This window comes from Dendrobates tinctorius, unplaced genomic scaffold, assembly GCF_039654945.1.
Source record: "Dendrobates tinctorius isolate UK_male_01 unplaced genomic scaffold, ASM3965494v1 ptg000031l, whole genome shotgun sequence".
Taxonomy (NCBI): Eukaryota; Metazoa; Chordata; class Amphibia; order Anura; family Dendrobatidae; genus Dendrobates; species Dendrobates tinctorius.
Window position 1 is genome coordinate 2,745,547 of NW_027361699.1, and position 27,189 is coordinate 2,772,735.

The 27,189-nt window shown below is 40.2% G+C and overlaps 1 protein-coding gene across 12 annotated transcripts in view; it reads right to left on the minus strand.

Moving 5' to 3' along the window:
* The window catches only part of LINGO2 (leucine rich repeat and Ig domain containing 2), a 2,318,940-nt gene that overhangs the window by 1,784,509 nt on the left and 507,242 nt on the right, over positions 1–27,189 (minus strand). For all 12 annotated transcript variants that reach the window (XR_012231562.1, XR_012231559.1, XR_012231563.1 and 9 more), the window contains exon 3: positions 6,422–6,469. The gene's annotated coding sequence lies outside the window, so the exon portion shown is untranslated. The remainder of the gene's footprint in view (positions 1–6,421; positions 6,470–27,189) is intronic.

The window sequence follows — 27,189 nt, forward strand, 5'->3', positions numbered from 1 at the left end:
AGTTTTTCTGGAATAGATTAGGAACACCATACTGCATTTCTAGATCCGTGAAATGATGCCATTTCTGAAATGAAATCTCTCAACAAAACTAGTGGTTTTCTGAGCATATTAAACCCTTTGGGGCTTAATAGAATTTTATAACATTGGAATGTGAAAATTAAAAATAACAGACCCTGACTCATCAAGACAGGCAATCTTGATGAGAGCAGCTGCATGGAGTCAGATGCTGCTGATTCATCAAGAAGTTCATGCCTCATATTAAATTATGGGTCAAACAAAGTGCAACTCTATGTGACACACTAGATATCTTAAATTATCCCAAATTAGATAAATCATAGCATGTTGTCTTTACCGTGCCCAGTCATACGACATTCTCACCCAGATCTGACCATTTTTGCATAGCTAGGAGAAACTGGGGTGAAAACACCAAAAGTCAGAAAACTTTTCAAAACACTGAGTTATGTCAAAATTCTGACTACATTGCTTTGATGTATCTTCTACCAAAATGTTGATTAAGACCTAAATATTTAGTTTTCACAAGTGATAATAGCAGAAAATCGGCCCAACAATTAGAAAAGCAACATATCTTGTGCATGCATATCAATACCTATTATGTGCTCAGAAACTACCGTATAAGCATCAGAATGGAAAGTGGATTATTTGTCTTATGCAGTACAATTTTGTTTGGTGGATGGCATGTCACATTTTCAAATTCCCTGAGGTACAAAGCAGTATGATTCTCCCACAAGTGACACTATTTTGTTAACTAAATTCCTGAAGGAATTCATCTAGGGGTGAATCAAGCATTTTGAACCTATATTTCCTTTCAGACTTTTATAACATTGGCATATGAAATTAGAAAATTATATTTTTCCATTAAGATTTTTCTTAATATCAAATTCTTTAATTTCCTAAGAAGTGATAAGAGAAAATGCACACCAAAATTTGTAAAGCAGCAATTTCTCCGGAGTGCTATAATACCCCTCACATTGAAAAGCTACTTTTACATAGTAGGAGGCTGATAGAGTGACTTGGTCAAAAGTGGTAGTCAATCAATAAAGCTGAACTAACAAGAAAAGGTGGCCAAACTCTTTTCCAGTGCGCTTGTTCTGGAAGTCTAACCTGAAAGTTTGTAACTCTGTTCTCTCTTTTTCTGAACTCCTCTCAGCATTTTTATGGCCACAAACTACATTATCTCTGAAATGCTGTGGTATTTCAGAGAAAAACATAGTTCAATAGTCACTTAGTTATCCTCAGCAGCTTCTTCCTGCTAGCTATCCTACACTGCGTGTAGGATAATTAGTCAAGTTGTATTTGAGGGGATTCTTTTTATTATTGAACAACAACTATGTTCTCAATCAACCCAAAAGACTCATAAATATCAAAGCTTAATATTTTTGGAAGTTGGAGTGGGTTTTTTTTTAGATTTGGCTATCTGGATATATGTTTTTTCAGGTAACTATTACTGTGCAGAATTATTAGGCAACTTGATAAAAACCAAATATATACCCATCTCACTTGTTTATTTTCACCAGGTAAACCAATATAATAACACAAAATGTAGAAATAAACATTTCTGACATTCAAAAACAAAAAAAAAATCAGTGACCAATATAGCCACCTTTTTTTACAATGACACTCAAAAGCTTTCCAGCCATTGATTCTGTCAGTTGCTTGATCTGTTTACGATCAACATTGCGTGCAGCAGTCACCACAGCCTCCCTGACAATGTTCGGAGAGGTGTACTGTTTTCCCTCCTTGTAGATCTCACATTTTATGAGGGACCACTGGTTCTCTATGGGGTTCAGATCAGGTGAACAAGGGGGCCATGTCATTATTTTTTCTTCTTTTAGACCTTTACTGGCCAGCCATGCTGTGGAGTATTTGGATGCATGTGATGGAGCATTGTCCTTCATGAAAATCATGTTTTTCTTGAATGATACCGAATTCTTCCTGTACCACTGCTTGAAGAAGGTGTCTTCCAGGAGCTGGCAGTAGGTCTGGGAGTTGAGCTTCACTCCATCCTCAACCTGAAAAGGTCCCAGAAGTTGATCTTTGATGATACCAGCCCATACCAGTACCCCACCTCCACCTTGCTTGCGTTTGAGTCGGAGTGGAGCTCTCTGCCCTTTACTGATCCAGCCTTGGGCCCATCCATCTGGCCCATCAAGAGTCACTCTCATTTCATCAGTCCATAAAACCTTCGAAAAATTAGTCTTAAGATATTTCTTGGCCCAGTCTTGACATTTTATCTTATGTTTCTTGTTCAAAGGTGGTCATTTTTCTGCCTTCCTTACTTTGGCCTTGTCCCTGAGTATGGCACATCTTGTGCTTTTTGACACTCCAGTAACGTTGCAGCTCTGTAATATGGCAAAACTGGTGGCAAGTGGCATCTTGGCAGCTGAACGCTTGATTTTCCTCAATTCATGGGCAGTTATTTTGCGCCTTTTTTTATCAACTCGTTTCTTGCGACCCTGTTGGACATTTGCCATGAAACGCTTGATTGTTCGATGATCACGCTTCAAAAGTTTGGCAATTTCAAGACTGCTACATCCCTCTGCAAGACATATCACAATTTTTAACTTTTCAAAGTCCATCAAATCTTTCTTCTGACCCATTTTGCCAAAGGAAAGGAAGCTGCCTAATAATTAAGCACACCTTATATAGGGTGTTGATGCCATTAGACCACACCCCTCCTCATTACAGATATGCAAATCACCTGATTTACATAATTGGCAGTTGGCTTTCAAGCCTATACTGCTTGCAGTAGGACAACATGTATGAAAAGGATGATGTGATCAAAATACTCATTTGCCTAATAATTCTGCACACAGTGTAGATCTATCACTTAAGAGCAGCAGGCGAAAAGAAGACGCAGTGCTTAATAAACTATGCATGTCTCTAAAATATCACAGCATTTCAAAGTTAAACATATATGGTTTGAATCACGCAGAAACTGTTTTATGCTGTCCATGGATCTTGCAGCATGTATCAGCTATCAGGTTTCCTTTACAGTTGATTGTGTAGGAAAACAAAGAGCCTTTTATAGAAAATGGTGTGAATGGCAAAAATATTTTTTATCCTAAAATATACGCCCTTAAGTAGAAACAAATGTCTATAAGATGGCCAACCCTTTTAATTTGTCATAATACTAATTTAATCCAAATTTATGCAACTAAAAAACAAGTTAACACCGACATTTTTTACCTTGCGAATTTAAGGGTAATGGATGCGTGATGGATGACAGACATGATGGCATTTGACAGAGTCTTATATCACAGCAATACAATAAAAATGTATCTATTAAAAGAGTAAATTGCTTTTTTTCAATGGAAGCCTATAGGTGGGATCCATGAAGAAGCATTTTTTGTTTTTATACATGTTAACATCTCATGTCCTATATCTTGAGATATGTTTGGATAAATGATATACCTTTATGTATGTATTTTATATGGCTATTGAATAGTGTGTGGGTCATTTATGCACCATACGTTTAGCATAATTTAAAATTTCTACATGACACACTATATACCGGCTTCATTCTGCATGTATTTAGCTTGTCAGGAACACAAAGTGATTAGAAGAAACCATTAGCATCACCACATTTAGAAAAGTTTGTTAAAAGCAATAGGTACATGAAGGCTTTTAGCCACTTTACATTCACAATGCCCAAGCAAATATGCTTCAAAAGCAGCAATTTTTCTGCAGTAGCCTGTATTGCACATCCTCCTGGCTTGATGTACTAAATTTAAAACACTTGGTATATACCTGGAAGGACTTCATTAGGATGCACTTATGAGAATAAAGACATATGAGAAACTGATGACTCATATTGAATAGAACAGCATGTAAAACATGCAATAGGAAAATAATTACCTAATTACCTAAAAAAGTATTAGGTTAGTAGATATTAAATTTGATTGTCTACTGTGTGAGGCAGTGACAGGTGTCACATGTAGGGGGTGCTGTGTGTTACCCCCTGGATGTGCACGGAGGTGTATTGAGGCCATGAGAGTGCATTGCAGTCACAGGCATAGCTGTGGTTGCAATGCAGAGTAAAAGTGAGTATAGGTCTTTGACATGCTAGTTGTCCAAGGCAGATTTAGGGAAAACATGCTCTTGACTTTTGGGCTTTGAAACTGACTGCAGTATGTTAGTGTTGCAGTCCATTTAATTCCCGGTCAGGGTTTTCCATGTGGCTGAAGGCCACAGATTCTAGCTAAAAAACAGCAGCATAGGGTTTGGGTGTGTCAGGGCAAGAGTCTATTGGTGTTTGGAGGAGTACAGAGCAGTCGGCTTTGCAGAGCTCCAATGTTTGTGAGGCAGCACAGGCCGGTGGAGCCAAATGGCCAAGTCAGCTGAAAAGCCTGGCACCCACAGCGTAAACACAGCAGTGTAGTCTTCCATGGCAACTGGTCAAGGATGAGGACGGCGTGTTTATTGACTGCAAACTGGAGGATATGGTTCCTGGCTGCCATCTGTAGGATATCGTGTACTATGTAGTGCTGTGAGTTGAACATTAGTGCTTAGTTTATGTGAATTTAACATTAAAGAGACTTTTGCTTTGGACTTTGCAGGGTTACTGCCTCATCACTGCATAGTGTACTACTGCTGCATTATAACTGGAAATGAGAGGAGAATCTTTTGAAATTCAAATTTACGAGTGGAGCTGGGAGAACTAGAACAGCAAAGTTTGAGAGCTGTACCGAACACTTTGTGTTTGGGCAAGGACCCAAAGACAGTCTTCCCTATAAAGTCCATGTTACTGTTTGGGTTTGGCTTCCAGAACATTGGGTGTTTACCACGCTGTGATCTGCATGACAGCACGAGAAACACAGGCAGCTCTGACCTGTGGTAAGATTATAACTGCCGTCAGAGAGCATTGGCTCCCACTCTGTCATGCAGATCACAGTGTGGGAAGCACCTGATGTGCTGAACCCGAACAGAAACAGTAACATGGACTTTATTACCATAGCAAAATGGGCCAGTTCATGCCACTAGCACAATTTTCAGTCTATGGCATGATTGAACCTGCCAGTTCAGATGGTATGTCTTTATTTGTTGAAGTGCATCGGGTTGGTGCAATTGCAAATAAAACTGGTCCATCATGTCATGTATTGTGTACTGCAATTGCTGGTGCTTGGTTACTTATTCTACAAGAAGTCAAGCAAGTGTGGCAACTGGTAATAATGTTCCTCAAATTTCATTTGATAAATAATATATATTCACCATGGAGTACCATAAAACTTAAATTTTAATAAAGTTATAATTAAAAGACACAAACACAAATATAAAGCTATAAAGACATATTTTGCACTCATGACACACAATAAAAAAGTTCCCATGACGACATCAGTGCAAGTAGTAGGGAAGTAATTAGGAAAATCTCACCTGTGTCCTTGGGGATCACCATAGAAGACACCGCTGGAGGAAGAGGAAGGGAAAATATTCTCCCTATTATCCCCTGGCATGCCCTATGTAAAGGACTCCTATTAAGAGCAGTACCAGAGTAAAGCTCTAGTGGTAAAGACCCCCTATTATTCATTACATGTTTTGGCCTTATTGCATAGGCCTCATCAGGGGAAAATATAACCAAGGGGTAAGTATGTATAAATAAATTGATTTGTGCAGTGAAACTAGATACTCATTAAAGCAAATAAAATTCTGGTATCATTTGGCTGAAGCCATAATGGCACCTTTTTTAAAGACCCGGTGGTGTGACGTAAAAGCCTTTGGGCTGAAAGAGAAGCTCCTTTAGCTGTGATGACACTACTTATGTAACTGGAGGATGTGTTTTAAGATGCGGTTGTTGCTATCATCAGTGGCCAACTGGTAAGATTGACGCAAAAGGGATGACGCAATATTTGTCATCATGTGGCATATCCAAAGGCAATCCAAATCTATGAATCCAAATGCAGGTATTTCACGCAATTGACATGTTCTGTAACTGGTGCGTGCGGGTTATCATTTAGGCAGACAGCAGTCATGATTTTATTCAATGGTTCATAGAGCAAAAAACAGCCAACCAATGATAGAAAAAAATAAATGCCATATTTACAATCTATTTCAGGGTGTGTAGCACACTTAAAGGCATGGCTGAAGTCCATGGAAGAGGTGCATATTCATGAAACCAATGCATAGTAACCCCCACTAGAAAATCAGCACTGGGAAAGGGACTTATCAAACCAGTGAATTCATGAGTATATGAATTCATTATGTGATTCAAGTACAGTAGGTCTATGGTTTAACCTCATAATGGGGCTAAGAGACAAATACATAATCAATGAGAAAGCTGGGAAGGATTTATAAATACTGCCCTTGTTACCGCCTAGTATTAGATTTAAATATACAGTATATATATACAGTATGTAGTGTTTGTTTAGTTTTAGACCTACAGCATGGTAAAAATATTCATACTTGCCTTATGTGTTGTAGACTTTGCAGGAGAGTGGATTCATAGTTTAAACACCTGTTAAAGAAAAAGAGAAATAAAAAGAACTAAATACTAATAACAATATTAGCAGGAAACATGAATTTCAAAGCTTCATTTCAATTTTTATATGGAAACACTCCAATTTTCCCTTTTTTAAAAAAATTACAAAATATCAAAATGTTAAATTCAGCTAATGACCAACTTCTATTGTCCTCACTTTAGAAAAACACTCTTTATGAATTCACATTTATGTGAGTAGTATTCTTCTACTCATATATAAATACAGTACATTAATGCCCTTAAAGTGAACGTGTCAGCAGGATTGTGGTCAGTAAACTACAGACAGTGTCATGTCAGCGCTGCTATACTGATTAAAATGATACATTGGTTGATCCATCTTGTGGTTGTTGCGGAATATTGTCAGCTTTTTGTTAATGATATGCTTGTGCTTCAGGGCAGCCTGTAGGGGGGTGGTCTTCTTGTGGTGCTCTGCTTAGATATTCATGTCAATGGCTTCTGACAGGTCACTGATCCCTCAGTCAAACAAATAAGGCAGCAATCTGTAGCGCTATAGCATGCAAACATAAATTTGAAAATTGAATTGCATTACTGTACTAGAAATAAAAAAAAATTGAGAATGCTTAGCGCATAACTTGGCTAAAATCAGGTCTTCCCCGAGAGATGTCAAACAACCCAGCTGCATAATCGGTTTTATAGGGTGGATGCACAGTAAAAATCACCCAAACACCTACTACCTACTCCCAATACAAATGAAAATACCAGAGAACAAGGAGTTTGCAGTTAAAAAATTACTGAAAAATATTTATTAAGGACACAATACATAAAAGCACACGGATATTACAAAGACATGATACATGTTTCCGGGAACGTCACAAAGTACGGGGGTATCACCCTCAGACAAAGGTACCTAAACAGCGCATGTTTATGAATTCATAACGCCATAATTTTAGCACCATGTATAAGGGCTTCCATAACACATGGTGCAGTACCAGGTAGTGATGCTCTATATGATGCCCATAGTGCAAAGTATGCATAAAAAGTGCTTTAAGGTAAACAAACGGGCAGAAAGAGCTTACCAAGTGTTGAAGGGTAAAGAGAGGGGACCCCCATGCCAGATGTAGCCCCAACGTGCGTTTCGCTGACCTAACATGCAGCTTTCTCAAAGTAATTTTTTTACCGCAAACTCCTTGTTCCCTGGTATTTTCTACCCAGAGAGATGTAGACTGTCTAAGAGAGGATTGGCATTAGGTCCCTGGCAACAAGAATCCCCTTATCGTGGCTGCCTAGTTGCCAGGTACACATTATTTGGCCAATTTATGCACTAAGCATTCTCAATTTTTCATATTTCTAGTTCAGTAATGCAATTCAATTTTCGTATTTCATGTTTGCATTTGATATTTGGGTTCACATTAGGCTCCAAGAGAGATGTAGACTGTCTAAAAGAGGATTGGCATTAGGTCCTGGCAACGAGAATCACCTTATCGTGGTTGCTAGGTACACATGAATTGGCCAATCTATGCACTAAGCATTCTCAATGTTTCATATTTCTAGTGCAGTAATGCAATTCAATTTTCATATTTCATGTTTGCATGCTATAGCGCTACAGAGTGCTGCCTTATTTGTTTGATTATATTTGAGTTGGTTACTACAGGCAAGCACCTGTTCAAACCTGATTTATGCTTGGATGTGATGGTCAGTTTTTTGATATACTGTTCCCTCAGTAACCTGCCCACTACCTCAAATACTGAAATCTTGAAAAAACAAAATCCCCTTCTGCAGGCTGGAGCCAGACAGTGCACTGCAACCTGATCGCATGTGTAATGTGTATGTAATTCATTTGTTTGAGGTTATCCTGAAATTCATAAAAAATTCTGTTTTATAAATGGATGGCGTTGGCCGCGCCTGCACAGTAAAAGCTATTGGTGATCCGATAGCTGATACTGTGCAGGCACTGATGGCACCATCTTTGTAGAGAAAAAAAAACCTCCTTCAAGATGTCGCCACCAGCGCCTATGCAGTAGCAGCTATTGGATCACTGACAGCTGCTACTGCACAGGTGCAGCCAGCGCCATCCATTTCCAAGCAGATTTTTCTTTTTATGAGTTTCAGGATAATCTAAAGAAATGAATTATATACACATTGCACATGCGATCAGGCTGCCGCACACCGCCTGGTTCCTGCCTGCAGAAGGGGATTTTTTTTCCAAGATACAGTATATATAAAATTCATTATGTAAATTAGGGGTCAGGTCACTGAGGGATCAGTGACCTGTCAGAAGTTTAATTATGAGTAGATAATCAGAGCACCACATGAAGAGCCCCCACACAAGCCGCCCTGGAGCATGAGCATGTCATTAACTCAAAACTGAAAATAAAGATTAAATAACAACCACAAGATGGATTTCATCAACCAAGGTATCATTTTGATCAGTAAAATGGTGCCGACCTGACACTGTGTGTAGGCAACTGTGCACAATCCTGCTGACAGGTTCCCTTTAAGGACCAAGCCCCTTTCAGCCTTTAACACCCCACTTTTGAATTCTGACTTGTGTCACTTTACATGTCACTTGTGCGGTTGAGAAATTTGTCTAGTAATATAGGTATTTACATATATATATATATATATATGTTGAACAAACCAACAACGTAGTGAGACTAACTCACTTAAATAACAAAATATATGAAGAATATTCACTGAAAATTATACAAGACCTACTCAAAAAGTGAATCTACCAAGAAAAGTCGAAAATTTGGAAACGTTAAATAATTTTATTAGTCACAATTTTAGAAACAAGGAGAAACTGACAAAACTGGCATAAAAAATACCATAGCAGAAGGAGATAAAAAATATTTCATAATTAGACCAAGAAACATATTAATATATAATCCCTAAATAATCTTCATAAAGTGCAGAGAATAACTAGACTACAGTGCCTTGCAAAAGTATTCGGCCCCCCTGGAACTTTTCAACCTTTTCCCACATATCATGCTTTAAACATAAAGATACCAAATGTAAATTTTTGGTGAAGAATCAACAACAAGTGGAACACAATTGTGAAGTTGAATGAAATTTGTTAGTGATTTTACATTTTTGTGGAAATTCAAAAACTGAAAAGTGGGGCATGCAATATTATTTGGCCCCTTTACTTTCAGTGCAGCAAACTTACTCCAGAAGTTCATTGTGGATCTCTGAATGATCCAATGTTTTCCTAAATGACTCATGATGATAAATATAATCCACCTGTGTGTAATCAAGTCTCCGTATAAATGCACATGCTCTGTGATAGTCTCAGGGTTCTGTTTGAAGCACAGAGAGCATCCTGAAGACCAAGGAACACAACAGGCAGGTCCGTGATACTGTTGTGGAGAAGTTTAAAGCCGGATTTGGATACAAAATGATTTCCAAAACTTTAAACATCCCTAGGAGCACTGTGCAAGCGATCATATTGAAATGGAAGGAGTATCATACCACTGCAAATCTACCAAGACGTGGCCATCCCTCTAAACTTTGATCTCAAGCAAGGAGAAGACTGATCAGAGATGCAGCCAAGAGGCCCAAGATCACTCTGGATGAACTGCAGAGATCTCCAGCTGAGGTGGGACAGTCTGTTCATAGGACAACAATCAGTCGTACACTGCACAAATATGGCCTTTATGGAAGAGTGGCAAGAAGAAAGCTATTTCTCAAAGATATCCATAAAAAGTGTTGCTTAAAGTTTGCAACAAGCCACCTGGGAGACACACCAAACATGTGGAAGTAGGTGCTCTGGTCAGATGAAACCAAAATCGAACTTTTTGGCAACAATGCCAAACGATATGCTTGGCGTAAAGGCAACACAGCTCATCACCCTGAACACACCATCCCCACTGTCAGACATGGTGGTGGCAGCTTCATGGTTTGGAGCTGCTTTTCTTCAGCAGGGACAGGGAAGATGGTTAAAATTGATGGGAAGATGGATGAAGCAAAATACAGGAACATTCTTGAAGAAAACCTGTTGGAGTCTGCAAAAGACCTGAGACTGAGAAGGAGATTTGTCTTCCAACAAGACAATGATCCCAAACATAAAGCAAAATCTACGATGGAATGGTTCACAAATAAAGGTATCCTGGTGTTAGAATGGCCAAGTCAAATTCCAGACCTGAATCCAATCGAGAATTCTGTGGAAAGGGCTGAAAACTGCTGTTCACAAATGATCTCCATCAAACCTCACTGAGCTCGAGCTCTTTGCCAAGGAAGAATGGGAAAGAATTTCAGTCTCTGAATGTACAAAACTGATAGACATACCCCAAGCGACTTGCAGCTGTAATTGCAGCAAAAGGTGGCCCAGCAAAGTATTAAGTTAAAGAGGCCAAATAATATTGCACGCCCTACTTTTCAGTTTTTGAATTTCCACAAAAATTTAAAATAACCAATAAATTTCATTCAACTTCACAATTGTGTCCCACTTGTTGCTGATTCTTCACCAAAAAATTACATTTGGTATCTTTATGTTTGAAGCATGATATGTGGGAAAAGGTTGAAAAGTTCCATGGGGCCGAATACTTTCGCAAGGCACTGTATAAAAAGTCTGAAATAAAGTGCATAGAAGGTATGCAAGGCGGATCATAAATACCAAATAAATAACAATTGGCAGTGGTCAATAGCTCCACAAAACTCCAACTCCAATGTATGTTTCGCCAGGTGGCTTTCTCAAGGAGTTAGAGTTCCTAATTATGAAATATTTTTTATCTCCTTGTACTATGGTATTTTTGATGTCAAATTTTGTACTTTTCTTGGTATATCCTCTTTTTGAATAGGTCTTATATATATATATGTTGCCATAATATTTCACAGAACTTTACAGGTATTGTCATTACTGTCCCCAATGCAGCTCACAAATTCTAAATTCCCTATCGGAATGTCTCGGAATGTGAGTGGAAACTGGAGAACCCAGAAAAAACCCACACAAGTACAGGGAGAACATACAAACTTCTTGCAGATGTTGTTCTTGGTGGGATGTGAACCTAGGACCCCAGTGCTGCAAAGCAGCAGTGCTAACCACTGAGACGCTCTGCAATCTGTGTATACAAAAAAAGTTGAACATATTTTTTTAAACACTATTCCCCTCTTTGACAGAAATGTTAAATTTCTTATTTTGCAGGTATTTGACCAGAAAGGAAATTGGTGTAACAGCTGCTAGTGGAAAATATGACATTTCAGAGACACCATTTTTATAGTTTTTTTATATTTTTTTTAACATAAGATGTTGTGATATCCTTTTATTCCATGATCAAAATGCTACATTTTTAATGTCCCTTATTTAATTTTTTTACAGTGTTTACTGTATGGAATAAATAATAGGACAGTTTTATAGCTGGTCGATCCGGAGGCATCTACGTCAATTATGCTGACTTTTTTACCTTTGTTTATGCAGAACACATGTCATATTATTGGAGCTGTGACATCACTGAGAAGTTCAAATCCAGAAAAGCATGTTAAACCCATGTGCTTCACTGTTTTTTATCTGTCTGTACAAAGAGACTAATCACTTTTTGACAGGTGGAAATGTAGAGAGTTGGACAAGAGATACTGAGTAACTGTAAGCAAACACCGCCATCTGCCAGATCAAACTGAAAGTGAAAATAAAAAAAGAAAGAGTAGTGCTAGCAGAAACCACATTGTGATGGGATTTGCAGGGGGAGTGAATTTGCCTGCTGAACCTGATCAGGTGACACAGAGGAAGTACTTCTTTAATATAAAAGGCCTGGCCAGTCTGAGATAAGCTGGCACCAGAACCTGCAACAGGGCAGGTTGTATGCCTAGATGATGGGCTTGCAGCCATTATCACATCAAAGGCCTGAGCTGTGAGGAAGATCCATGCCCCGTTCCAGTGGAAGGCTGTGAGCGGAGCCAAACCAGGCCTGAGTAACGCCACAATCGACTTACTGGGACATGCTCAGAGAGCAAGACAGGTGGGATGTCATGAGCCAGTGAACAAGATTTGAATGACTCCAGTCAAGGCCTGGGAACCAGACTACACTGGTCAAGTCCTTATGACCAGAGCAGCGCCGGTAAAGACCTGGAACCTAGATGATGACAGTCAAGAGTTGAGGACCAGCCTTCCCACTTTACTAGATCGAGGAAATGTCTTTCATTGGTCAAACACAGAAGATACCTGAAGAATACATGACAAGAGACGCACTGCAACTGCTGATCGGAGAAGGTGAGTGAGCAGGACCATTGCTTTTCAGTTCAGACTCATGGTACCAGGTGTTGGCAGGGGGAGGCTGCAGATGAGACAGGGCCTGGCTGATGCTAAAGTGACCTAGAAAGAATCATTAGACTTTGTCAGTACCCAGAAAGCTGCAAGGGTAAATACAGCATCTGCCCTCTTCTCAGTTAGAAGATGGACTGTAGACCCCGAACTGATCTTGAAGACATACAGTTGTGCTCAAAAGTTTACGTACCCTGGCAGAATTTTTGCTTTCTTGGCCTGTTTTCAGAAAATATGAATGATAACAAAAAAACAACTCCACTCATGGTTAATGGTTAGGTTAGGGCATTTTTTGTCAAACTTCTGTCTTCTCTTTTTAAATCATAATGTCAATCCAAAACATCCAAATGACTCTGAACAAAAGTTTACATACCCTGGTGATTTTGGCCTGATAACATTCACAGAAGTTGACACAAATGGGTTTGACTGTCTAGTGTCTACTAAAGGTAACATCCTCACCTGTTACCTGTTTGCTTGCAATAAGTGTGTGTGCAAAAAAGCTGAATGAGTTTCTGGGATCCAGACAGACTCTTGCATATCTCATCCAGCCACTGATTATTTTGGATTGTGAGTCATGGGGAAAGCAAAAGAATTGTCAACAGATCTATGGGAATAGGTGGTTGAACTGAATAAAACAGGAAAGGCATACAAAAAGTTATGCAAGAAATTGATAATGCCAGTCAGCAGCATTCAAACTGTGATTAACAAATTGGAAATCAGGGGCTCTGTAAAAGCAAAACCACAATCAGGTAGACAAACAAATATTTTGTCCACAACTGCTAGGAAAATTGTTCGGGCTGCAAAGAAAAACCCACAAGTAGCCTCGCCTAGAATACTAGACTCTGAAAACTAGCATTGTGGCTGTTTCAAGATGCACAATAAGGAGGTACTTGAATAAAAATGTGCTGCATTGTCGAGTCGCCAGAAGAAAGTCATTACTCTGCAAATGCCACAACATATCTCACCTAAAATACACAAAACAGCACAGAGCCAAGCCTCAAAACTTCTGGACAAGGTAATTTGTGGTGATGAGACCAAAATTGAACATTTTGGCCACAACCATAAACTTTACATTTGGTAAGAAGTCAACAAGACCTATGATGAAAGGAACACCATTCCTACTGTAAAGCACGGAGGTGGATGACTGATGTTTTGTGGATGTGTGAGCTACAAAGGCACAGGAAAAGTGGTCAAAGTTGAAGGAAAGATGAATGCAGCACTTTATCAGCAAATACTGATGCGCATGGGACATGCTTGGATGTTCTAACATGACAATGATCCAAAATATAAGGCTAAGTCGACCTGTCATTGACTACAGCAGAACAAAGTGAAGGTTCTGTAGTGGCCATATCAGTCTCCTGACCTCAATATCATTGAGCCACTCTGGGGAGATTTCAATCATGCAGTTCATGCTAGACAGCCCAGGAATTTACAGGAACTGGAGGTTTCTTGCCAAGAAGAGTGGGCAGCTTTACCATATGAGAAAATAAAGAACCTCAACCACAACTGCCACAAAAGATTTCAAGCTGTCATTGATGTTAGAGGGAGCAATAAACGATATAAAGAAATGGGGTATGTAAACTTTTGATCAGGGTCATTTGGATATTTTGGGTTGTCATTGTGATTTAAAAAGAGAAAACACAGTAGTTTGATAATAAATGGCTTTACCCAATCATGAGTGGAGAAAAAGTTTTGGTGTTATCAATCATATACTCTAAAAAAATGCCAAGCAAGCAAAAAATTCTGCAGGGGTATGTAAACTTTTGAGCACAACTGTATCTCCTATAAATGTACTAAAAATATATCTCTATGCATAAAATTGCCTGGTGCCTGTAAATGATACTGTAAATATTGTTCTTGTATGATTTTTCTGTGATAATAATCTTTCACGCACTTAACCCTAATAAGTGAATAAAATAAAAGTAGACTGTTGATTCTGCCTGTTGTCTCTGCTGTTGCATTCAGATGGCATGCATTACAGAATCAAAAGTGATTGTTACTGGGCCAGCTTGCTTTATATATCTGGTTTGGAAGACATCAGTTTTTATTAAACTTTCACTTTTCAATTTTGCGTCATCACAGTTTAAAGAAATCACATACAGTACATTTACGGCGGAATGCAGTTAGGCATCACATCTAAGTGTATGTGGTATTGCGTTAATAGCTTAAACACTATACATTATACACTATTAGGTTACAAAGGCTTAAAGGCATCATATTCCCATTACAATCACCTCTATGAGCTATAAAACAGTGGCTGGTCAATAACGCTGATTCATGCATTACATAGACAGTCCATGATTTTAATAACAGCCATTTAATGCTACATTTCCCACATTAGCAGCACTAGGTATTCCAAAAATATATTAGAATTGATTTTCTAGTGTTTTAATTGAATAAATTTTACTGTGTCATTCTCATGAAACTAGCATAGGTGAACATGTATACTCAGTTTTGCCTCTTTCTCGACTACACTAGGTATGTGGAAAAATTCCTGGTGTTCTGATCTGGCTCCTTGTCAAAGGGGATTATTTTTATTATTATTATTATTTATTAATATAGCACCATTAATTCCGTGGTGCTGTGCATGAGAAGGGGTTACATACAAATTACAGATATCACTTACAGTAAACAAACTAACAATGACAGACTGATATAGAGGGGAGAGGACCCTGCCCTTTCGGGCTTACATGCTATAGGATGGTGGGGAAGGAGACAGTAGGTTGGTGGGTTGCAGCAGTTCCGGTGTTGGTTGAGGTGATATCACTGGTAGTGGTGAGAGAGATGGAGGTAGCGGGGTCATTGCAGGCTGTAGGCTTTCTTGAAGAGGTGGGTTTTCAGGTTCCGTCTGAAGGATCCAAATGTGGTTGATAGTCGGACTTGTTGTGGCAAAGAATTCCAGTGAATAGGGGCTACTCGGGAGAAGTCTTGGAGGCGGTTGGGTTAGGAGCGAATAAGTGTGGAGGAGAGAAGGAGGTCTTGGGAGGACCAGAGATTATGTGAAGGAGATTAGTTCAGAGACATATTGGGGAGACAGGTTATAGATGGCCTTATAGGTCAGTATTAGTAATTTGAACTGGATACACTGAGGGAATGGGAGCCAGTGAAGAGATTTGCAGAGGGGAGAAGCGGAGGAGTAGCGAGGAGAGAGATGAATTAGTCAGGCGGCAGAGTTAAGGATGGGGATTCTGGGTAAGTGATAATAGAGAAATTGCATTGCTGCAGTAGAGCTAGCTTAGCATCTCCTATGACAAGCAGCAAAAACATTGCAGCTTCCGATCCCTTTGAATAGTCAATGGAGCAGAGAGAGAATAAACAATTTTGAGACACTTAACAATATAGCCAGTGCAAGGGCTCTTATAAGAGGCGCAGAAGATTCTCTCTTTCAAGAGAATCGGAAAATGCAAATGATACTCTGATAAGAGTTTGATCATAGTGTGATCATAGTGTGAGGAGATGAGAGAATCGGAGAAAACTAAGGAATGAGCAGGCCCATGGTCATTTTTGTTCATTAGGTTCAGAAAAATTTTATTAAAAAATTCAGAATGGTACCTGAATTTGATCCTGAACCTGGACCCCATTCAAGTTAATGGGTGGCCCGAACATCCGGTGGTGCCCATGCTGTCATCTGTGTGACAGCATGGAAAACACCAGCTCTGACTGGCGGCAACCTTATTGAAGTCACCGCCCATCACAGCCGCTGGGTATAGCAGTTTCCATGCTGGCACACAGAGGACAGCTTATGAGTTAGCAGCTGTGACCGGTGGTGAAAAGGTTGCAGCCTATCAAGCGTCGGCTGATGACTAGTAGTCTCATGATTGTACACCAGGTCTCGCTGATAGAGATGCATGGATCACTGGACAATCACAGCCACACCAGTACTTGATATGGCTGTAATGGGGCCTGAAGTGCCCAAACAGGAAAAGCTTCTTGATAAGCTACTCTGCAGCCTTTCAACAAACTTTATTCTGGCTCCTGAGCCCGATCAGTAACATAGACTTCCATGAGAAGTCCTTGTTCATGCACTGACATTTTACCATTTTAGTTTGCCCGTCTCTAGTGAGGAGAAGATGAAGAACAAATCTTCTCCATCTTTTCCATCATGTCAATTTGTGGAAATCGGAATGCACCCCAATATCATCAGAATGCAGTTTGATTATCTCCACGTACTGGTTGACTTGTATGTCTGAGTGCAAGTCGAATATCGTATCAAACTTGGACATGCAGCGATTTTTTTTTCTTAAGACAGGCCCTTCTTTTGTAAAAGCTTGTCACTCGTGAAAGCTCATATTTATTGCGCTATCTTATTTTAATCATTTATTACTATTATACTTGTAATTCATACTTATTGACCAAGAGAAGTTCATGGTGCTTTCATCTTTAAAAGTAACAGACATTTACAACAGTGGTTCAGGTCTTTAAATTCCTTGGTATAGTAACTAAATGTCTGGTATCTTGCTCTGAAAGACTTCTTGGTACCAAGTAGAGAATACAGATTTCATATACTCAATGATAGTGTTCATGTGACTTTCTAACTAGGATCAGCAGAGGTTTATTAATCCTCTACTGAAAATCTCCTGCTTATAAAGCTGTGATTTTATGAAACTACATTAAGAATCCTGGTAAAAGTCAGCACACACTTTTGTCTAATGTCAGATCAACTCACTGATGAGTTTGGCTGATGATCTAATGTATAAGGGGGGTGCAGTAGACTAAAGGTTGGGCTAAATGTTAATCAGACATAACCAATTTCAGATTGCCAATTGCATTGCTTTCCCTAAGATAAGCCACAAGCCAATGTATCAGTCAGTGGCTTTCTCATAGAGAACACAAGAGCTCTTGGCAGAAGTAGATCTTCTGTATACAGGAGAGATGGCTAAGAACACTCTTGGTCAAATAAATGACCATCATAACTGACACTGCTGGAATAAGGGTCTTGCTTCAGTAGATTTGAAATGAGCTTTGTTTTAGAGAAGATGGCAGAAGTTTCTTGATTATGTTGTATTCTTCTATGCATATGGGTGCATGTCAAACTTTCAGATATCAGAGACAATAATATCTGGAAGTTTTCCTGAATTCATACAGCGATTGTCATGGCAGAAATGTAGTGCCACCTAAGGGTCTGTAGGTCACGAGCATACTTTACTGCAAGCCAGCCTTGTTCCTTGTACACATTGATTTCCTAGAATCTCTACATTTTTTATGTTATTATGTACTGTGGATAATAGAATCTTCAAAATATTTGCAATTTTAAATTAAAGAACATTTTTATGAAATTATTTAACAATTTTTAGACACAGGTGTATGCAGATTGGTGAACCTTCGACCATTTTTACTTCAAAGAAACTCTACCTGTCCAACATGTCCATTTTTAAAGACATTCATTTAATTTAGTTAAAAATTGACCATCCCACTGTTTTCTGTTTGTGCCACTTACTTTTCCAGACTTTACACATGCATCGATCATTCGGTTGGAGTTGATGCTGTTCGCCTGTTTTTGGGGGCCTCCGACCTGGATGGCCCACTATGTGAGCTTGTCCTTGAGCTGGTCGACTTTATCCTGACCCACAATTTTTTTGTTTTTAAGGACCAATTTTATCTACAGAAGCAGGGCACAGCCATGGGGGCGGCCTGTGCGCCTTCGTATGCCAACCTCTTCTTGGGGGCCTGGGAGAGGAGTTTATTTGGCGACGGGGGCCCGCGGGACGTCTCCCATGTGCTGTGCTGGTACCGCTTCATAGATTACATTATATTTTTGTGGGATGGTGAAGTCGACCAGCTCAGGAACTTCATGAGGTCGCTTAATGTCAACAACTATAACATTCGCTTGACATACAGGTATGATGACAGAGTTGTGGATTTCCTGGAGGTCCACCTGGAGATCGACACTGATCGGCATATCCAGGCGGACGTCTTCAGGAAACCCACCTCTGTCAACTCCCTACTACATGCATCTTCGGCTCATGATCCGGCCACTGTGAGGGCCATCCCGGTCGGACAGTTCCTTCGCATGTGACGCATCTGCTCCACCAATGATCGATTTGAGAAACAAGCCCAAGATATGAGCGATCGCTTTCTAAAGAGGGGTTATAGCCATAGGTGTATTAAGAGGGGCTATAATCGAGCAAGATGTACCCCGCGAAGCGGTCTTCTACAACCCACCACGAGGATCGGCAGACAAGATAGAGATGGACCTATACGCTTTATATCTATATATAACCATGAATGGCGCAATATGCACACCATTTTACAAAACACTGGCCCATCCTGGGGACAGAACCAGCCCTGAGGACCGCCCTGGGGCACTCCCCTTCCATGACGCTATGCCGTTCTAGGAATTTGAGCGACCTCTTGGTTCGGAGCCACTATGTGCCCACTCCCAAAAATTTCTTTGGGTCAAGTGGTCCGGTGTGTGGATCTTTTCAGTGTGGACATTGCCTGGCTTGCGCCAATGTCTTGCATTGTTCCACCTTCAGCTCCTCGGACGGTACGAGGGAGTTTACAATTAGACAACGGATATCATGTGGCATGTCAAATGTCATCTATTACGCAACCTGTCCGTGCCCCAAAATTTATGTGGGCCTCACCACGAGAGAGCTGAGGGTGCAGACACGCGAACACGTGCGGGACATTGGCGCAGCCAGGTCCGCATCTGATCCCACTGAACTTAAAACCATTCATCGACACTTTCGGGCTCACCATAACTGTGATGCAGGATTGTTGAAAATTAGGGGGATCGATGCATTACATATGGGTATAAGGGGTGGGGACCACAAGAAAATCCTCGGGCAAATGGAGGTTAAATGGATTGTCCGATTGGACACCATGAGACCAAGAGGACTGAATGAGTCCTTAAGTTTTACCCCATTTTTATAATGTTCCATTTAACCCAATTAAACTTAATGGTTGCCCCTCCTCTTTGCCCCTCCTTCTTTTCTCGTATGACGCGACATTCCCTCCTCCTCCTTTTGGGTTTAGATTTTACCCTGAAACAATAATTGCGATACGGTTTCCTGCATGACTCCATATTTCCCATGTCGTTCTGCAGTGGTTGTTTTTAATACTATTTTTCTTTTTATTCATACTGTTTTTAACTTATTGACATACTCTTTGCTTGTCATTTCCAGTTATCACTTTATGTGTCCCGGTTCGGCTCCAATTAGCCCTATATAGTGGAACCGATATTTTATTGTCTACAATCAAGGATACCTACGGATTTCCCCACAGATCAGTCATCTTGCAACATGCTGTATATTTGAATATGGTGTCTTTCTCCCCTTTCCGATTGTATGTTTTACTGTACTCTATTTGTAGTAATCTTATATCTGATTATTATAATTATTACCTGGAACTTATACTTTATTGTACCATTATATATACTAATGTGAGGGGTTCTCTGTATACTATTTACAGTGTGTAATATATATTCACTATGTATATACAGGGTGGGTGCCTCTAATTATATGGGGTGTATCTCTATACAACTTTGGTCCCTTGATGTAGACCTTTCGATTTGTGACCACACACACTGTGTCCTATAATCCCTGTATGGCTGTGCGCATCGCCGTGTGGCGTGTGGCTCCATGTTGCGGTCGGCGTCCTCTAACACAGTGCGCTCTGCTCCGGTTTTCCGACGCATGCGCAGTGTGTGGACGCCGTGCTGCAGCACAGGACCTGCAGACACCATGGCGCATGCGCCGCTTGTGCCATTTTTACCGGTGGACGCCGGTCATGTGACCGGGGTCATGGGCTATTTGAAGGCCCTACTGGGACTTCTGCACTTACTCTCCTCCTTGATAAATCGGTGGGGGATGTCACAAAACGCGCTTTGGAGGCCCCACTGCTGGACTCCCTCCTCCTCCCCTCCCTGGTGAGTTGCTCCTTGGTCTTTTTATATGGTCTTCTGACCCCAACCAGCATTGGGCTTATCTTTGATCCTCACTGTTAGCGGGCATTGGCATTAATATATTTGGTTACCGCTATCTAGGCGATTTACCCTATATTTACTGGGGTGGTATCTTGATTTGGGATATGATCCAAGGTCCATGTTATATACTCACTGGGTTTTCCATCTGGGGGGTGTGAGGTCGGTTCATCGGACATATTGTCCAAATTGTTCATGAGCACATCTTTTGCTATCCATTTTGTACTGCTGTTATGTATTTAATACAAATTTGTATTTTCTATATGGAATTTATTGCATGCTCTTATGTTTCTCCTCCTATTAATTATATGTTTTGAGCTTACGCTTAGGGTGTTGGAGCTGGGTTGTCCCTTGTCTCCTTATCACCCTTTATTCATGGGACTTCTGTTGCCATCTCACTGTTATTAGCTGCAGCAGAAAAAGGCTGGTGGGAGCAGTAGTCCCAATAGATGACACCTATGACAAGAGGCAAACTTTTTTTTTTCTCTGATCACTGCTGTGGACTCACACTGTCATTTGACAGTGTGGAAACCGTGGCTGTCTGACCAGCGGAAATTATTTTATTGCCATTCAGTAGCAGTGTTTGCACACATGCTCATGCCAGAGTGGCAAACATTGGATGTTAGTGCCCCCCATTCAAATGAATGGAGGCTGGGTTCAGGTTTGGGTACTCTTCTGGTACCAGAACATGATTTTTTTTAACTTTTCCACCAAACCCGCTGACTCAAACGACAAGGGGTCCGCCCATCTCTGTAAATGAGTAACTGAACAAAATTAAGTGTAACCTTAAAAACATTTAAAAATGTATTTAGACCCCTATAAGTTTCTAGCCTCTTTGACATAACCCTGGTTATCTTTTATAGTAATCCATATGGGCATAACTGAAATCTCATTGCTGATTTCATCATGTAAGAAATTAATGTACATTCAATATTATCATTGGAGAATAAATCTAAATGATTGTGAGCTTTTTCTTCTGGTAAAATACTCTAAATATATTCAATACTCCCCCCCCAAAAAAAAATACTTGTTATCTAAAGCAATCCGTTTAAATTGCATAATTATACTTAATTACTTAATTTTAGTGATTTAAAAGTCACAGCAATTTTGCATTCATTTATGACACATTCATGCTTACTTTTTTCCATAATTAATGAATTAGTTACATTTACAGTGCAACTATGACATCTAGCATTATATTAATATGACCCACAGTCTAACAAGAAAAAAAAAATATTACAAAAGAATTTTTAAGCAAAGTAAAGATAACTGGAAACATTTACTATAAACATTGAGCCATGTTTCTGGCACATATGCATTTTGCCAAATCTGTTCAGTAAGGGTGTAAGATGGTTGATAATGATTCTTCCTGTTATCAATCTTAGAAAGAAAACAGGATCTTTAAAATGAGAGTTTTGCACTCACCATATGGAATGTTGTTCAGTGCACTTGTTTATGTTTTACTTTCAGTTCATTTCTATCATTGCATTCTGTGTATGTTGTATGTTTGAAATGCAATCATTACAGTAACTGAATTAACTTAGGGTTAGGTATGTTAATTACAAAAGTCAAACTAGGTAAGGAAAACTAGCCTAGGTTATTTAAGGACTGGTTTCCTTCCAGTTGGGAAAATTTGCATGTATTTATGTGGTTTGTAGAGCTGGTAGAAGCTTAAAAACTAGATATAGCCAAAAACTTGTAAATGAATAGAGAACCTTGGTCATGTAGCTGTGAAGGCATTATATGGCTGCAGGGCAAGAGTTCTGTAAACTGCCTCCTACTGTCATGTGATAACTTTAAGGTACTGTCACACTTAGCGATGCACCAGCAATCCCGACCAGCGATATGATGCGGTCAGGATCGCTGGTGCATCGCTAAGTGGTCGCTAGTGAACTGCCACACAGGCAGATCTCACCAGCGACATAGCAGCGGTCGGGGGTCACTACTTACCTGTCAGATGAGGCGATCCTGACGTCCTCCCGCCCGCGTCCACGCGTCGCTCGTCGGCGCCTCAGGAAGCCCAGCAGGAAGCTGACGATGAGAAACAGCCCAGGACATTCTCGCGCGATCAGTGATAGCCAGCGGGGGAGCCGGTCGGAGGTAAGTATCACACATAGCGATATTGCTAGCAATATCGCTGCTACGTCACAAAAACCAGTGACATTATAGCGATATTGCTAGCGATATCGCTTAGTGTGACAGGGCCTTTACATGGAAGCCTGGTAGCTTTTAACAAGGCTTCCAGGACAGAATTAATGCTAGCTACTCCATTTACCAGATTTTGCTGAGTTACTGTGGCCTACACTGTGTTCATGAATTTGCGCTTACACTGAGACTAGAATTAATCCTCTTGTTTTGCCTGACAAGATGGAGGATGAAGAAAAATTTAAGGACTTAAGTTAAAGAAGACATTAACTGTAAGTCATTGAATTTAATTTCACATTATCTCTTTACACAGGCCAAAGGGCACATATAGTGGCTATAAAATCCACTTACAGTGGATATAAAAATTCTACACACCTCTGGTGAAATGCCAAGTTTTTGTCATGCAAAAAAATCATAAGAGTGTCATGATCCAGACCGGGTTTTGAGTCCTATCTGCCCCTTTTCCCGGTCTGGTCATGTCAGGGGTTAACTTTGCCTTGCCTCGTTTTGGTTTCATGTTGGCTATTTCTTCCTGCTGTATCCTGCAGGTGATGTCAGTTGTATTTTCTGCCTGCAGCATGTGTATCTGACTCTGATAGTACCCTGCTTTGCCCTGCTGTGCTAACTGACATTGCCCGTGTCTGTTCCTTCCTCTCTGCCCGTCCCATCTTAGTATTTCCCTTTGTATTTGGATTTCCCTGTGTTTGACTCAGCTTTGGTTCTGACATGACTTTGTCTCTTGCTTCTGGTACTTCTGCTTTGAACTGGTATTGACTCTTGGGCACTCCGCTGACTCTGTGCTTGTTTTTTCCCTTTGTACTGCGTGACGGTCTAGGTTTTGACTCGGCTTGTTTGACTACTTTGCTGCCTCCTGGTGGTAGCCTCACTGCAGTGCTGCAGGTCTGCTCTTACAGACATGCTGTCCTCATTCCACTCTATTGCCATCTAGTGGAGCTTGCAGCTACCTGCATAGCTACAGCGTGAAAAGGGTCATCAAAAAATCACTTTTACTATAGCCCATAATCTGTAGAAATCAATTTCTAGCACAAATCACACATATATTTATGTTAATTAGTTGTCAGTAGACAGCTATCATCATTAAAAGTAATTATCATTGACTCCATATAAATTTTACAGCAAAGGACTTGGTCTCTAAACAGATTACAACTAGAGATGAGCGAATGTTTGGAAAACAAATTTGAATTTACCATATTGGTACCATGTTTGTACCATAGTCATACCATATTTATGCTGAATTTATGTTTGATGATTGTTTCAGAACATTTTCGCTCATCTATATTCCCATTGACTCCAATGGGCTATGTTTGGCAGATATTGTAAATACGACATTTGTAATCCAAACCGAATATTGAAATATTTGCTCATCTCTACTTTCAACAAAACAAAAAGGATTTTATTGTTTATAATTATCAGTCAGGAGATGTCATGGGTGTGTGAGAGGCTGCAGACAGGTCTCAGCGGTTGGCTTTGCAGATGCCTCTCTAGTCCTTCTGACTCTTGCACACAGTGACAACCTTCCCCCAGCTCTAACTGAAACACGTGGATTGGGTGTTTTTAGACTTCCTGTCTGCTTCTGGGAATAACCGGCAATATTTCCATTTTTCCCTGTTGAGGCTTGAAGCTATAGCAGTCAGCTATCTTCCTCTTTGGTGCTGTTGGAGGATGTCTGTGTTACATCTTTGAGATTACTCAAGATAAGTGTTCCCCTTGTTTGTCTATCCTAGCTGTTTTTAGTTATAGTGTAGACTGAGTAGTGCTTACTCTGTCCTTTCCTAAGCAGGGTGTAACATTTTCCAAGGAGCCTATTTTGCGTTCATCCAAGATGGAGTCTGGCACTTCACCCTGTCCTTGAACTTCCTGTCAGTTCTGCTATTTAATTTAGTATTTTGATGCTGATGGCTTCTGAGCTTCCTCCTGGCTTGCTTCTGGAATTCCTGCTGCTGCTTGGTTTCTTGGTGCTCTGCTTCATCACTTCCAGCTGCCTTCTGTCCTCGGTGCTACTTCCTGATCCTGGCAGTGGTTACCTTTGCCCAAACTTCTAAAGAGAGGAGCTATACATTTCTGGTACTGCTGTGGTTCGTAAGTATTTCTGATATTCCTATTATATCAGTATTAATTCTTGAACTGTTCTCTGGGGGCTGCAGTGCTTGACTTGAGCAGGACTTTCCAGCCCAAAAAGAGGTACACTGAAAAACCTTCTACTTGTTCACTCCACCTGCATATTTCTGGGCTTCCATGAAAGGTGTCTGCTCCACTGACGGCAAATTTTAGGACCACCACGTAGAAGTGCCGGTCGCATTCTTGCTTCATATAAATGACGGACTTGCTGGTATTAGTGGTCATGCCCCACTTTCATAGTTACTGGATATTTCAGTTTTTTGCTGTACACTTCGCTGTCATTTCAGGATTGTCTCTGTTAGTTCATGTTATAATCCTTGCTTTGCTAAGTACAGTTTATCTCAACTTTGGTCTCAGATTCGTTTTATCCCACGCAATCAAATTCCATAGGACCTTCATAATTGTTTCAGGATACTCAGGCCAGTAAGGAATCTGCTGGGATAATGACGACTGAGACAAAGTTGGATCAGTTGTTCTCCATGATTAACTCTTTACAAGAGGACATAGCGGCTCTGCAAAACAAGGTTGCTAACTGGGAGGCCCATTTCGGACAGGCTCTTCAGGAATTAAGTAATCAAATAACAGCATGTGAACCTTTGTCTTCAGGGCAGCTGCTGCCAACTAGCCCACCCAACTTACTGCCGTTTAGATTTAACCCTCCGTCAGGAACAATATTCACACTAACTCGTAATGGAACAATGTGCCTGTCAAGCGCAGGCTAGAAAAATGCCTAGAATATCTAATTTTCTCAATTTCAGTTATCTAAAAGTGATCAGAGACCTTTATAGGGATGTAATAAAAGAGACTACACATTATCAGGTGCAAAACAAACCCATTTACTCAACATAAAAGTAATAACTTTGATATACACAAATTTCAAAACTCCCACCAAATAGCCCCCAATGATAACAAGTAACGGTTATTAAAAAGAGAAAATTTTGGCACAAAAACATTTTCTAGGCACCTAGAATAATATTACACACAGAATTAATCTGAATTAGATCCTGAAGGTTCCCCAGAAAAAACACATTTGCAAAGCAAAGAGCAAGAATTGCAATACATTTTTGCATGTGTCAGGCAGATTGCATGATGACATTTGAGACATTCATAATTAGAAAGCCTTCTGTTCCCGCTTTCCATGGTGCAGGTGGTGCATCTCCTTCTTTTGGGAGGTGGTACAGGTGTTGGATTTTCAGTATCAATATCTGGGCGGAATCTTTTGAGCCTAACTTGAAGGCCAGAGGGGATACCGATGGTTTTCATACTTCTCCTGCGTAGTTCTCCAAGCATTAGTTCATGGGCCAATTTTTTCAGGTACAATACAATCGTCTACGGAGTGGTTCAAGCTGGTTTTCAAGGAAAATGATTTGTGAATTTATACCACCCAAATTTAGCATAGCGAAAAATATGACCATTGGCCAGCGCTTGGTGTTTCTGCTGACGCTGAAAGTTGAGCACATCTGATCTGCTGTATCAACACCCCCTTTGGTTTCATTATAAAATGTAATAATCTCTGTTTTTTGTTGTGCTTCAGATTTAGGATCGATGGCATCATCATTATGAAGCGTTGAGAGAAGAAGTACTTTTTTTTTTTCGCGTGGTACATAGGAAACCAAAACCTTTCCATCATGGAATGCAAACATACTGCTGTACTGTTTCCTCCCTGTCACAGTAACAAGCTGTGGCGGCAATTCTTTTTTATTTTTTCTTACAGTTCCGACATATGAAAGCTTCTGCGTTTTTAGATAATCAATAAGATCACAATTTGAAAACCAATTATCAGCAGTTATATTGCGACCTGATCCAAATAAGGGCTCAGACATTCTTTTCACAACATCAGTGGGTTTGTTGCTGACACAGTAAGGACCATCTGGCTGTTTTCCAGCATAAATTTCAATGCTGTATGTGTAGGTCTTACTGGCATCAACAAGGGCATACATTTTTATTCCGTATTTGCTAGGTTTTGATGGTATGTACTGACGAAATGCGCATCTGCCACGAAAACCGGGGAGCATTTCGTCAATTGTGACATTTGCCCCAGGGCGATAGTTTATCTTACAGTTTTCCACAAATTTTTGGAATACATCGTGAATTGGAGCAAGCCGGTCATATGTTTTACGTTCGGTTCGGGTAGTTCTGTCATCAAACCGAAGGCAACGAATTAGAATCTTGAATCTTTTTAGAGACATAACAAGGCTAAATTTTTCAATTCCATCAATTTCTATACCCCAAAGTTCCTCCAAACTTTGCCGATTTGCCCTATAAGCTCCTGCA